The 12,418-nt window shown below is 41.9% G+C and overlaps 1 pseudogene; it reads right to left on the reverse strand.

Annotated features, from left to right (window-relative positions):
- The window catches only part of LOC142493873 (cytochrome P450 2K1-like), a 104,935-nt pseudogene that overhangs the window by 46,361 nt on the left and 46,156 nt on the right, over nt 1–12,418 (reverse strand).

A 12,418-nucleotide genomic window follows, 5' to 3' on the forward strand; every position in this document is an offset into this window, starting at 1 on the left:
AAGACTGAAAGGGAGATATGCTGTAGGTGTATTGTCTTATCAAAAGAACTTCAGGTACATGACAGATTCATAAGGCTAATTCACATGTACAAGGCACAAGGTAATAAATACTACATTACCTCTTGTTGCTTGACAAGAAATGCATCAATAAGATTCCTCTGGTCATTTATGTCTAGTTCATCCAGGTGTTTAGTAAATGTTGCTTGAATAAATTTCCGCAACTCAGCTGTGTTCCCAAGAACAGTTTTGTGACTTCCAGGTAGCCACCCCATTACAGAAGGATAAGTGTTGTACAACTTGCAGAAATGAAAAAAAAAAGGTAATAATTTAAACACAGAAAGTCAAATTATATATTACAGATACCAATATCTTTTTTTGGATTAACATTTATACTTTTTTATTAATGCTGTTGTACATGGACTAACAGTTTTGCTGCCAGGGAAGCCTGTAACGTATTGTACGTTTTCCTGGTAGCTAAAGGGTAAAGACTAATTACTATTATTTTTTTAAATTGTATATTTCTTTGTACAGATGGTTATGGTTTCTGAAGTTCACATGTCCCAACATCCACAAAGATTGCTTATTATACAGTACAATTCAAGCGAATACAACCTTTACTATGTGAAAGAGACAAGAGCAGTAGAATAAAAACACGTACAGGTACTTAAATCCCTGCTCCTGTCATCAGTGGTTCCTTTGCTATTTTGCACACTGATTTTCTTGGCGTTAGAAAAAATGGCAAGTCATCTAAACTTTCTTCAAAAAAAGTCACAAAATCTACTGACAACGCATTTTAGTTTAAGGATCTTCCAGGTACTTCAGTTGCAAGGCTCTTTCCATGTTACGCCAACAAACTTTCATAATTCCTCCTCCCATCTTACTTTAGGTTATCATTTTGGTCTTTTGATCCTTGGAATCTACAGTAGTTGAGTACCATTTTTGTCCACTGATAGTCATTTCTTCTTGCAACATGTCAGCCCACTGCCGTTTTTATTTCTTTTAATGATGTCACAGATTTTTGATCGGTTTCAAATCCATTCATTCTTTTTGCAGTCTCTTTTGGCAATACCCTATTTTGAGTTGTCTGGAGCTTTTGAATTATCTTTGCTTATAGAATAGGTCCAAGATTCACATCTATTGCAGAGCAATGAGTAATGCAATAGTTATCCTCATCAACAAGAAATGAGACAAAGAAGACCTCAAGAACTACACACCAAATCAGTCCACTTTCAATCACTTACAAGTGTTTTACGAAGACACTTACTAATCAGCCTAGAGAACAAGCAGGATTTTTCAGTAGATACAAAACAATGGACCACATCCAAGTTATACAAGAAGTAATTTCCTGAAGTAATGAATGCCATCTACCACAGTTTAGGATTTTTAGATTATGAAAAATAATTTGATTGTCTACGCCTCAGTTTTCCCAGATGCATAAAGAAGACAAAATGTTGAAGAAGCGTACATTGTTATTATATAGTACATTTACTAGAATGCCACATTGTGACGGTGAGGGGATAGCCAGACTCACAATAAAGGTTTAAGCCCGTTTGGTTTCCTCTGATCCATGTATTGGGGTTCAAGAGTGTCAGCACTTGAGCCCAACTGTTGTAAGTGCATAACCTGTAATTGTGCAACAATAAAGATTTTTTGTGTTTTTGCCTTTCCAGGGATGCCAGCAAGCAGGGACTGTTAGGGTAGGAGTTTCAACGAGTGGTTATGCGGAGAAAGTGTTGTTAGAATGTGCCTAGGTAGTCGGGGTCAGGAGTTGCTGGATACCCCAAGAATGAACACAAAGGATACATATAGGCACCTTGTCCTGGCAATAGCCGTCCATGAAAATGCTTGCAGGACTCCCCGCTTGGGTTCCCTGCTTCAGCATAGCCAAGAAAGGTAAATGAGGTATAGGGATACAATGTGTCCCTGTAACTATGAGGGGTCCCTAGGTTAAGAGGGATACCCAGTTAATGCCCAAGGTGACACAGAACCTGTATAGGAGTTCTGGGGTGCTCCAACAAAATATAAGGTTGTTTGTGGATTTTAAAGTACAGTCCAAGGGCCTCATGTAGTAAACTCCGATAGAAAAAAAATCACCACGATTTTTCAATCACAATTTTTGACAGTGTTAACATTTGCAAAAATGGCGAGTAGCCATGATCGGCCCTCTGAAAAGGGCTCACCCAGCGAGTTCTATCTGCTGCAGGGAGAGAGAGCCGCCTCTCACTGCTCAAATCTCGCCCGAAATAAAAATTTTTTTAATATAAATTGTATTACTAGTGTAGATGAGTAGGGGTTCTCCGGAAAGGAAACGCATTGATTTCTGGACCGGGGACCACCAGGTTCCCGAAGCACAGGCCCGTTATCGGGTGCCGGTATCTCCTATGCATTGAAATGTCCCAGTCACGTGACATTTACATTCATTGGAGATACCGGCACCCCATAACGGGGCCTGTATCTTCGGAACCAGGGTGTCCCCAGACATGAAATCAATGCTCCGGAGACCCCCTGCTCATCTACAGTAGTAATAAAAATGGTGAAGATGGGGGGACATCAGATTGCACCAGTCGGATTGCAGTCCAATGATGTCCGGCAAAAGCATTTGCACAAAATGACCATTGGGGATCGCCCAGCAGCTGGCTTGCTTTACCACTGTTACCCTGGTCCGACCTGATATGGTGAGACCAGAGAATCTGCTCCTGGGCACTGGGATACAGGTGACTATGCCAGACGGAAGACCGCGATCCATCCAGGTTGCCCGTGTCTTTCTTGATTTGGGTGCCGGAAATGGCATGCGGGAGTTGGGGGTTCTTCCCGGGTTAGATACTGAGGTGCCCCTCGGTAGTGACCTGGGGCATGTTACCTGTGTTTTTACAGTGGAATTGGCTCTGGGTGCAGCGATTTACCAGGAGCAAGAGCAAAGGACTTGCACATGAGGATTTCGCCGTCCACCAGCATTTGGGACCAACAGTTGCAGGGGTCTCAGAGGAGACGAGGCAGGTAAGCCAGATGGAGTCACGACAAGGTTCTGACTTATCTCTCTTTTACCTGTTCCCCTTACACCTTACATAGTTACATAGTAGATGAGGTTGAAAAAAAGACATAGGTCCATCAAGTTCAACCTATGCTAAATTTAGACAACAGATACTTTATCCTATATCTATACTTACTTATTGATCCAGAGGAAGGCAAACAAAAAACCTCATTAAGGGGAAAAATTAATTCCTTCTTGACTCCAAGAATTGGCAATCGGATGGATTAACATCCTTCCCATGTATTCTTATTTGGTATATCCCTGTATACCTTTCCCATCTAAAAAGATGTCCAACCTTTTTTTGAACAAATCTATTGTATCTGCCATCACAGTCTCCATGGGTAATGAATTCCACATTTTAACTGCCCTTACTGTAAAGAAAAAGGAAAAAGCTGGGGCGCTCCCTATTTATTCTAGCTTGTAATAACGCCTATAGGGTAATGTGTAACCAAAAGAAAGGGAAAGTGTATACTTGCCCTTGTTGTTTTCTGCAGCTGGACCAGTGAGAAGATAAAGCCCGGAATCTTCTTACAGCGGCAGTGAAGATGGAGGATTGGTCAGCGCACGGGATTTTGCTCAGAAATAAAGAGAAAAGATAGAATACACGGAATCAATGTATTGAACAGACATGTGTTATCAATGAATAAACAAATGCATAAACATTTTTTGTAATAAAAATGCGTGTAATAAAAGTTGTATGTGGTAGTGTTTATATATAAAAATATAAATATATAAAAATAAAAATGCAATACACCCAGCAATGTGTGTGCTGGAACTGTAGGGAAGGGAAAAGGTAAGATCAGGGAAGGAAGGGGGGTGGGGAACAAATGCTGGTTTTGTATAAATAACCAGTAAGCTTCTGTTGACTTACACAGCCTAATGTAATGGTGTAAAAAGAACCAGGCGCTTACCTTGAGTTACAAACAAAAGTGGGCTTACAATGAAGCGGTCAAACCAACTGTGGCTCTCTATTAAATGCTCTGAGCCAGCAATAGAATCCCTTCTGCTTCAACCCCAGAAAAAGGGTTAATCCAGAGCCCTTAAAGAGACATAAAAACAAACAGGCAATGGGGGAGCATGGGATTGAAGAGGCATATAAAATGACGATAAAATGTTGATAGTAGTCTTAAATAGTTAAGTACGGTGGGGGATGGGTTTAATATGCTAAACTACTTACACGGCCATGTGTAAGTAAACACAATGATTGGTAACTTTCTCAGGACGAACTCCTTCTCTCCCAGCAGTGGTAGATGAAAATTGATATGGTGGATGGGGATATTGAAATATATGTATATCTCTGTACTCACACGGCCCAGTGTGAGCAGTTGCAGGGGTTTGGTTTCTTTATGGTTATTATTAACCCATCCACATCTGCTGGTCAGCGCAATGGGGGCTATCCTCAGGCTTCAGATTAGCATAGGTCTCTCCCGTCGTCAGGTAGGCTCTCCCCCCCGGTGTTATGATGTATGGGGTTTGGAGGAGGGGAAAACGAGTGAGGCACGATTTAGTTGTATAGATTCAAATAAAATACATTTATTGATATAACAACAACGGGACTCACATACATATAGGGTGGACCCCTGGCCTCCTCACGCAGTCCAGGATCAGATGTTAGGCAGCTATTTTAAGCCAGTCCCGCGTCCGGGATGCAGGAAGAAAAACTGTCCTGCTGGGCTGCAAAGGCTGCTCGGTGATCCGGCTAAGGAAGCCTCAGTGGGTCAATTTCAGCAGATGAATAGAGCAACGCGTTTCGCCGACGGATCGGCTTCCTCAGGCTCAAATGATGACGTGGAGGGGTCATCTGAGTCTTCCCTTTTTTGTTTAGGCACCATTATTTGAGCGTATACAGGAAGGAAATAGAACCAACTTGTACTAACTGGCTGCCAAAACCGGTAGGTTTTTCAGGTGTTTCGAGTGTAAGGCCTGTAAACATGCACAGGCAGACAAGTTGCATTTCAGTTCAAATGTCGCTAAAGAGGCATTTAAGACTAAACAATTAATCAATTGTAGAACCAAGTTTGTGGTTTACCTGCTCAAATGCCCATGTGGACTACAGTATGTGGGCCGGACCTCAAGAAGTCTTAGAGTCCGCATACTGGAGCACCTGGGTAATATAAGGAGGGGTTTAACCACACATAGTGTGCCACTGCATTTCTCACAACATCACAGGGGAGACCCCTCAGGACTACTTTACAGAGGGTTAGAGGTAGTTCCCGAGAACTGGAGAGGGGGAGATAGATTAAGACGTCTCCGACAGAGGGAGACGTTTTGGATATATCGCTTAAAATCCATGTCCCCTGCTGGTCTCAATGTAGACCTCGATATTGCAGCATTTAACTGAAACCTAATGAGTCATCAGTGAATCCCTAGAGTTATATGATTTGCATAAATGTGATATTTATGCCTAACTACTAAGGGAGGAATTATTAAACCTTACAAGCCATTCACTAAATATTTAGCATTGTTTGTTTTTATCCCTCTCCCTCTTTTCAGACCTCCCGCGACTTTATTAATAACTTATGAAGATATTTTAATATATTTATATATACAAAAAAAAAATTATGTTGTTATATGGAAACATAGGTTAGAATCACACTAACATAATTTATTTTAAAAGTATTTATTAAAAATGTGTAACACCGAATTTTAAAGAATTTTTAGTCTTATTTGTATGAAGCAGTTATTTTGATTTATTTTTTATGATTTTTTTTAAATTAATATATTTTGGCCAACAATGTGTTAAATAGATTAATAAATTTGAATTCTATGTGAAATTGATAATCACACATAGTAACTAATAACCACAGACCTTACTGAGTTTTTAGTCCTAGGCTGTTTAATGATTTTATAGGTGATTGTTTAAGAACTGTAATTTTAGATTAGTATGTATAAAGATATAGGAGATGGACCCAAGGAGGCACTATTTAGAAACATCCGTGCATAGATGTTTTGGCATGAATTGACATATGATTAATGATTTAACCTATTGTAACCCCTGTCCAACGAGCCCTCCAAGCTCTGGAGGTTTTAATTAGTTAAAGATGTTAAATGGAAGTATATACATGTTGTGCAATATGTTTACATTTGACCTCATGCATCTAGTGTGATTTCAGTCATTGGAAATCACACAGCCAAGCTGAATCCAACACTAATGAGATTTGAGAATACACAGCTTACTCTAATCAGCACTTTAATTACACAGAGGGTCTATATAAAGCTCAGAGACCCCCTCCACGTCATCATTTGAGCCTGAGGAAGCCGATCCGTCGGCGAAACGCGTTGCTCTATTCATCTGCTGAAATTGACCCACTGAGGCTTCCGTAGCCGGATCACCGAGCAGCCTTTGCAGCCCAGCAGGACAGTTTTTCTTCCTGCATCCCGGACGCGGGACTGGCTTAAAATAGCTGCCTAACATCTGATCCTGGACTGCGTGAGGAGGCCAGGGGTCCACCCTATATGTATGTGAGTCCCGTTGTTGTTATATCAATAAATTTATTTTATTTGAATCTATACAACTGAATCGTGCCTCACTCGTTTTCCCCTCCTCCAAACCCCATACATCATAACACCGGGGGGAGAGCCTACCTGACGACGGGAGAGACCTATGCTAATCTGAAGCCTGAGGATAGCCCCCATTGCGCTGACCAGCAGATGTGGATGGGTTAATAATAACCATAAAGAAACCAAACCCCTGCAACTGCTCACACTGGGCCGTGTGAGTACAGAGATATACATATATTTCAATATCCCCTTCCACCATATCAATTTTCATCTACCACTGCTGGGAGAGAAGGAGTTTGTCCTGAGAAAGTTACCAATCATTGTGTTTACTTACACATGGCCTTGTAAGTATTTTAGCATATTAAACCCATCCCCCACCGTACTTAACTATTTAAGACTACTATCAACATTTTATCGTCATTTATATACCTCTTCAATCCCATGCTCCCCCATTACAGCCTAATGTAAGACTATTCCCTCGGAGAAGGATTAATAAAGTGATGTAAATCAACTCACTGTGCCTTTACTAATTACTTTTCGTATCTTTGATGTAATAAACTTTATCTGTGACTTACCCAGACTTGCCCATTCTTTGCAATTTGGGCACCTTGGAGAGGAGCAACTCGCATACTGCCTCCACTGAGAGGAATAGTAAGTAAGATGTGACTGATTCGCCGCAGTCTGGCAAGAGTCTCTGAGGGAGGAATTGCACATAAGGCAGTGTGAGTTGATTTACATCACTTTATTAATCCTTCTCTGAGGGAATAGTCTTACATTAGGTTGTGTAAGTCAACAGAAGCTTACTGGTTATTTATACAACACCAGCATTCGTTCCCCACCCCCCTTCCTACCCTGATCTTACCTTTTCCCTTCCCTACAGTTCCAGCACACACATTGCTGGGTGTATTGCATTTTTATTTTTATATATTTATATTTTTAAATATAAACACTACCACATACAACTTTTATTACACGCATTTTTATTACAAAAATGTTTATGCATTTGTTTATTCATTGATAACACATGTCTGTTCAATACATTGATTCCGTGTATTCTATCTTTTCTCTCAATTTCTGCGCAAAATCCCGTGCGCTGACCAATCCACCATCTTCACTTAATGTAAAGAACCCTTTCCTTTGTTGCTGGTGAAATCTCCTTTCCTCCAACCTTAAGGGATGTCCCCGAGTCCTTAGTGCTGCCCGTGGGATGAATAGTTCTTTTGAAAGCTCCTTGTATTGTCCCCGAATATATTTGTATATAGTTATCATATCCCCTCTTAGACGCCTCTTTTCTAATGTAAATAAATCTAATTTAACTAGCCTCTCCTCATGAGTTAGATTGTCCATCCCCTTTATTAATTTGGTGGCTCTTCTCTGCACTCTCTCTAGTTCCATAATGTCTTTTCTTAGGATTGGTGCCAAAAATTGTACTCCATATTCAAGGTGTGGTCTTACTAGTGCTTTGTAAAGGGGCATAATTATGTTTACTTCCCTTCCATCCATTGCCCGTTTGATGCAAGATAAGATCTTGTTTGCCTTTGCAGCTACTGCATGACATTGGGCATTATTGCTAAGCCTGCAGTCTACAAGCACTCCTAAATCCTTCTCCATGAAGGATTCCCCCAATATATATCTCCATTTAATTTGTAAGTCGCCTTTTTATTCTTGCATCCCAAATGCATAACCTTACATTTATCTGTATTAAACCTCATTTGCCTTTACCTGCCCACGTTTCCAGTCTCTCCAAGTCCTTCTGAAGAGAAATTACATCCTGCTCTGATTCTATTACCTTACACAATTTTGGTATCATCAGCAAAGATGGAGACTTTGCTCTCGATCCCAACCTCAAGGTCATTAATAAACAAGTTAAAAATCAGGGGTCCCAGTACCGATCCCTGGGGTACTCCACTCACGACTTTAGCCCAACCTGAAAAAGTTCCATTTATGACAACCCTCTGTTGTCTGTCCTTTAACCAGTTTTCAATCCAGGTGCATATATTATTACTGAGTCCAATTTTCTTTATTTTGTACACCAACCTCTTGTGTGAAACCTTATCAAAAGCCTTTGCAAAATTTAAGTAGACCACATCAACTGCATTACCCTGGTCTAAATTCCTATTTACCTCCTCAAAGAAACAAATAAGGTTAGTTTGGCAAGATCTATCCTTCATAAATCCATGCTGACTATTACTAATAATTTTGTTTTCCATTAGGTATTCCTGAATATTATCCCGTATTAAATCTTCAAGTAGTTTCCCTACTATTAGAGTCAGGCTTACAGGTCTGTAATTTCCCGGTTGTGATCTAGCTCCTTTTTAAATATAAGCACCACATCTGCTTTACGCCAATTTTGTGGTACTGAGCCTGTGGAAATGGAGTCCTTGAATATTAAATATAATGGTTTGGCTATTACTGAGCTTAACTCCTTGAGAACTCTTGGATCATATGCCATCGGGGCCAGGTGCCTTATTTACTTCAATTTTTTCAAGTCGCTTATGAACTTCTTCATCAGTTAACCAATTGTTCATTAATATGGTGGTTGTGGCTTCCTCCTGCGGCAGTACTATTGAACTTGATTCTTCCCTGGTAAACACAGAGGCAAAGAATTTGTTTAATACCTCAGTTTTTTCCTTATCTCCAATAATCTGCCTACCCATCTCACACTGAAAGGGTCCTATACTGTATTTTCTTTTCTCATTTTTTTGTTATTAAGGTACTTAAAGAACTTTTTAGGGTTGACCTTACTTTCTATTGCAATCCTTTTTTCATTATCCATTTTTGCTAATTTGATTGCCCTTTTGCAATTTTTGTTACATTCCTTATAATTCTGATATGATGTCTCCGTCCCTTCTGACTTAAAGAATCTAAACGCCTTCCTCTTCTTGTCCATTTCCTCCCCTACTTATTTATTTAGCAACATTGGTTTTGACTTATTTCTTTTATACTTATTACCCAAGGGTATACACTGATAAGTGTGCTTTTCTAACAATGTTTTAAAGACTGCCCATTTATCTTCTACATTTTTCCCTGCAAAAACATCATCCCATTGTATTACTACTAGATTAGACCTCAGTTTATTAAAATCTGCCTTTCTAAAGTTTAAGGTCTTTGTTGAACCCAAGAAATCTATTTTTTGATAATTTATTTCCAATGAGACCATGTTATGATCACTGTTACCCAAATGTTCCAGGACTTGAATATTTGTTATTACTTCTACATTGTTTGATATGACCAAATCCAGAACTGCCCCTCTCCCGGTTGGTTCCTTATTAATTTGGGTCATATAATTGTCTTTAAGCACCCCCAAAAACCTGTTTCCTTTTGTTGTAACGCTAATCTCATTGCCCCAGTCTATGTCTGGATAATTAACTAACTTAAGAAACTTCACCTACCCCCTCTAAACACATAAAACTAGGTAATTCTGTTTAACCCCTTCATTTCCTTTAGCCAATAAGGTAATGAAGCTTATTTTCTTTTTATTACATAGGATTGAACCAGGGGTTCTACGGAGCTGAACCGCATTGATGTCAGGTCCATGGAGCGCCTGCTTTCCGAGCTACAGACCCCAGCATGGGGTACTGGTATTTCCTGCAAGTTTGTCCTGGACACCTGGGCTGTGATGCTGTACATTTAAACTTTCAGGCGATGCCTGCACTCGATACAGAGGCTTGTAACTCGGGAAGCAGGAGTCTCCGGACCTAAAATGTATGCGGTTAAGCTCTGGAGCACCCCAGATTCAATACTATATAATAATAATCAAATAAAAAATGTGCAAATCACCTGTAAGGGCTGTACATGGAGAGGGATCACTTCTATCTGCTCTCACTGTGCAGCTCTTTGAGACTGGTGGGGAACGGTAGGTTTCACGCAGCGGGAGTCCTATTCAGAAGCAGGAACCCCAGCTATTTTAATCCTGATGGGAAATTGCTCCCTGCACTTCACTTGGCTACGATCAGGCCACACTTGGGCTGCGGTTCACCAGCTTCAAGTGCAGGGAAGGGTGGGGATGAATCGTGCTCTATCTGTAGTTGTGTTCAGCAGCTGAGAACTTCTTAGGCTAAGGACCCGCTGCAGACGGCCGCGCGCGGGCCACCAGCCCCTTACCTCCTGCCTGTCTGTCCCCACTGCCTCCTTCCGACGAGGCTAACTACGCACTGTGATGAGTCAGCCACCAGGGGATGCAAGAGGATTGCGATCCCGAGCAGTGACACATCACGTGGTGCGCTGGTGAGCCTGTCAGCGCCGGGGGCAGGAGTGTCAGAGCTTTCCCCACCTTCAAAAGGTAAGGGGGGGGGAAGTGTGTGTGTGTGTATGTATTGTATGTCTTTATTTATATAGCGCCATTAATGTACATAGCGCTTCACAGTAGTAATACACGTGGTAATCAAATAAATAACAGATAATATAAATAACAGATCATGGGAATAAGTGCGTTAGACATAAAAGTAACATTAAGGAAGAGGAGTCCCTGCCCCGAGGAGCTTACAGTCTAATTGGTAGGTAGGGAGAACGTACAGACACAGTAGGAGGGAGTTCTGGTAAGTGCGTCTGCAAGGGGCCAAGCTTTATGTATCATGTGTTCAGAATATCCACAGTGCTATTCATATGCTTCTTTAAGCAAGTGTGTCTTAAGGTGGGTCTTAAAGGTGGATAGAGAGGGTGCTAGTCAGGTACTGAGGGGAAGGGCATTCCAGAGGTGTGGGGCAGTCAGTGAAAAAAGGTTTAAGGCGGGAGAGGGCTTTAGATACAAAGGGGGTAGAAAGAAGACATCCTTGAGAAGAACGCAAGAGTCTGGATGGTGCATAACGAGAAATTAGGGCTGAGATGTAAGGAGGGGCAGAAGAGTGTAAAGCTTTAAAAGTAAGGAGAAGAATGGAGTGTGAGATGCGGGATTTGATCGGAAGCCAGGAGAGGGATTTCAGGAGGGGAGATGCTGAGACAGATCTAGGAAACAGAGTGATTCTGGCAGCAGCGTTCAGGATAGATTGTAGGGGAGACAGGTGAGAGACAGGAAGGCCAGACAGCAGGAGGTTACAGTAATCAAGACGGGAGAGAATGAGGGCCTGAGTCAGAGTTTTAGTAGTCAAGCAACAGAGGAAAGGGCGTATCTTTGTTATATTGCGGAGGAAAAAGCGACAGGTTTTAGAAATGTTTTGAATGTGAGGGGCAAATGTGAGAGAGGAGTCGAGTGTGACCCCTACGCAGCGTGCTTGGTCTACTGGGTGAATGATCATAGTTCCAACAGTAATGTGGAAGGAGGTAGTAGGACCAGGTTTGGGAGGAAGTATGAGGAGTTCTGTTTTAGCCATGTTGAGTTTTAGGTGGCGGAGGGCCATCCAGGATGATATAGCAGAGAGACATTCAGAAACTTTGGTTTGTACAGCAGGTGTAAGGTCGGGTGTTGAAAAGTATATGTGTTTTGTCAGCATAGAGGTGATAATTAAACCCAAAAGATGTTATTAGGTCACTGAGAGTGTGTACAGATAAAATAGAAGAGGTCTCAGGACAGAGCCCTGGGATACCCCCACAGAGAGATCAATAGAGGAGGAGGAGGTGTTAGCAGAAGAGGCACTGAAAGTACGATGGGAGAGTGTCAGGAATCGTTGTTCTCCACGCTTCCCACACAGAGCACTCCCTCCCCGCAAGGAGCCCCTGGACACACAAAACTATCCTGCCTTACCGGCCTCCACGGCTCCCCGCCCCTGCCGCCGTCGCGGGATCACTCCCCTCGGCGATTCCTCTGCACACCGCCGGGCGCGCCCACGCCCTCCTGCACGCACACCTGCACCATCCACTGGCTCGGTTCACGCGCGTACACGTGTTACGGAGCACGCTCAGTCTGCACACTCTTATTCCCGTCCCCTGGACCTCAGGCTCTGCCCCCGC

Source organism: Ascaphus truei, chromosome 4 (genome assembly GCF_040206685.1).
Source record: "Ascaphus truei isolate aAscTru1 chromosome 4, aAscTru1.hap1, whole genome shotgun sequence".
NCBI lineage: Eukaryota > Metazoa > Chordata > Amphibia > Anura > Ascaphidae > Ascaphus > Ascaphus truei.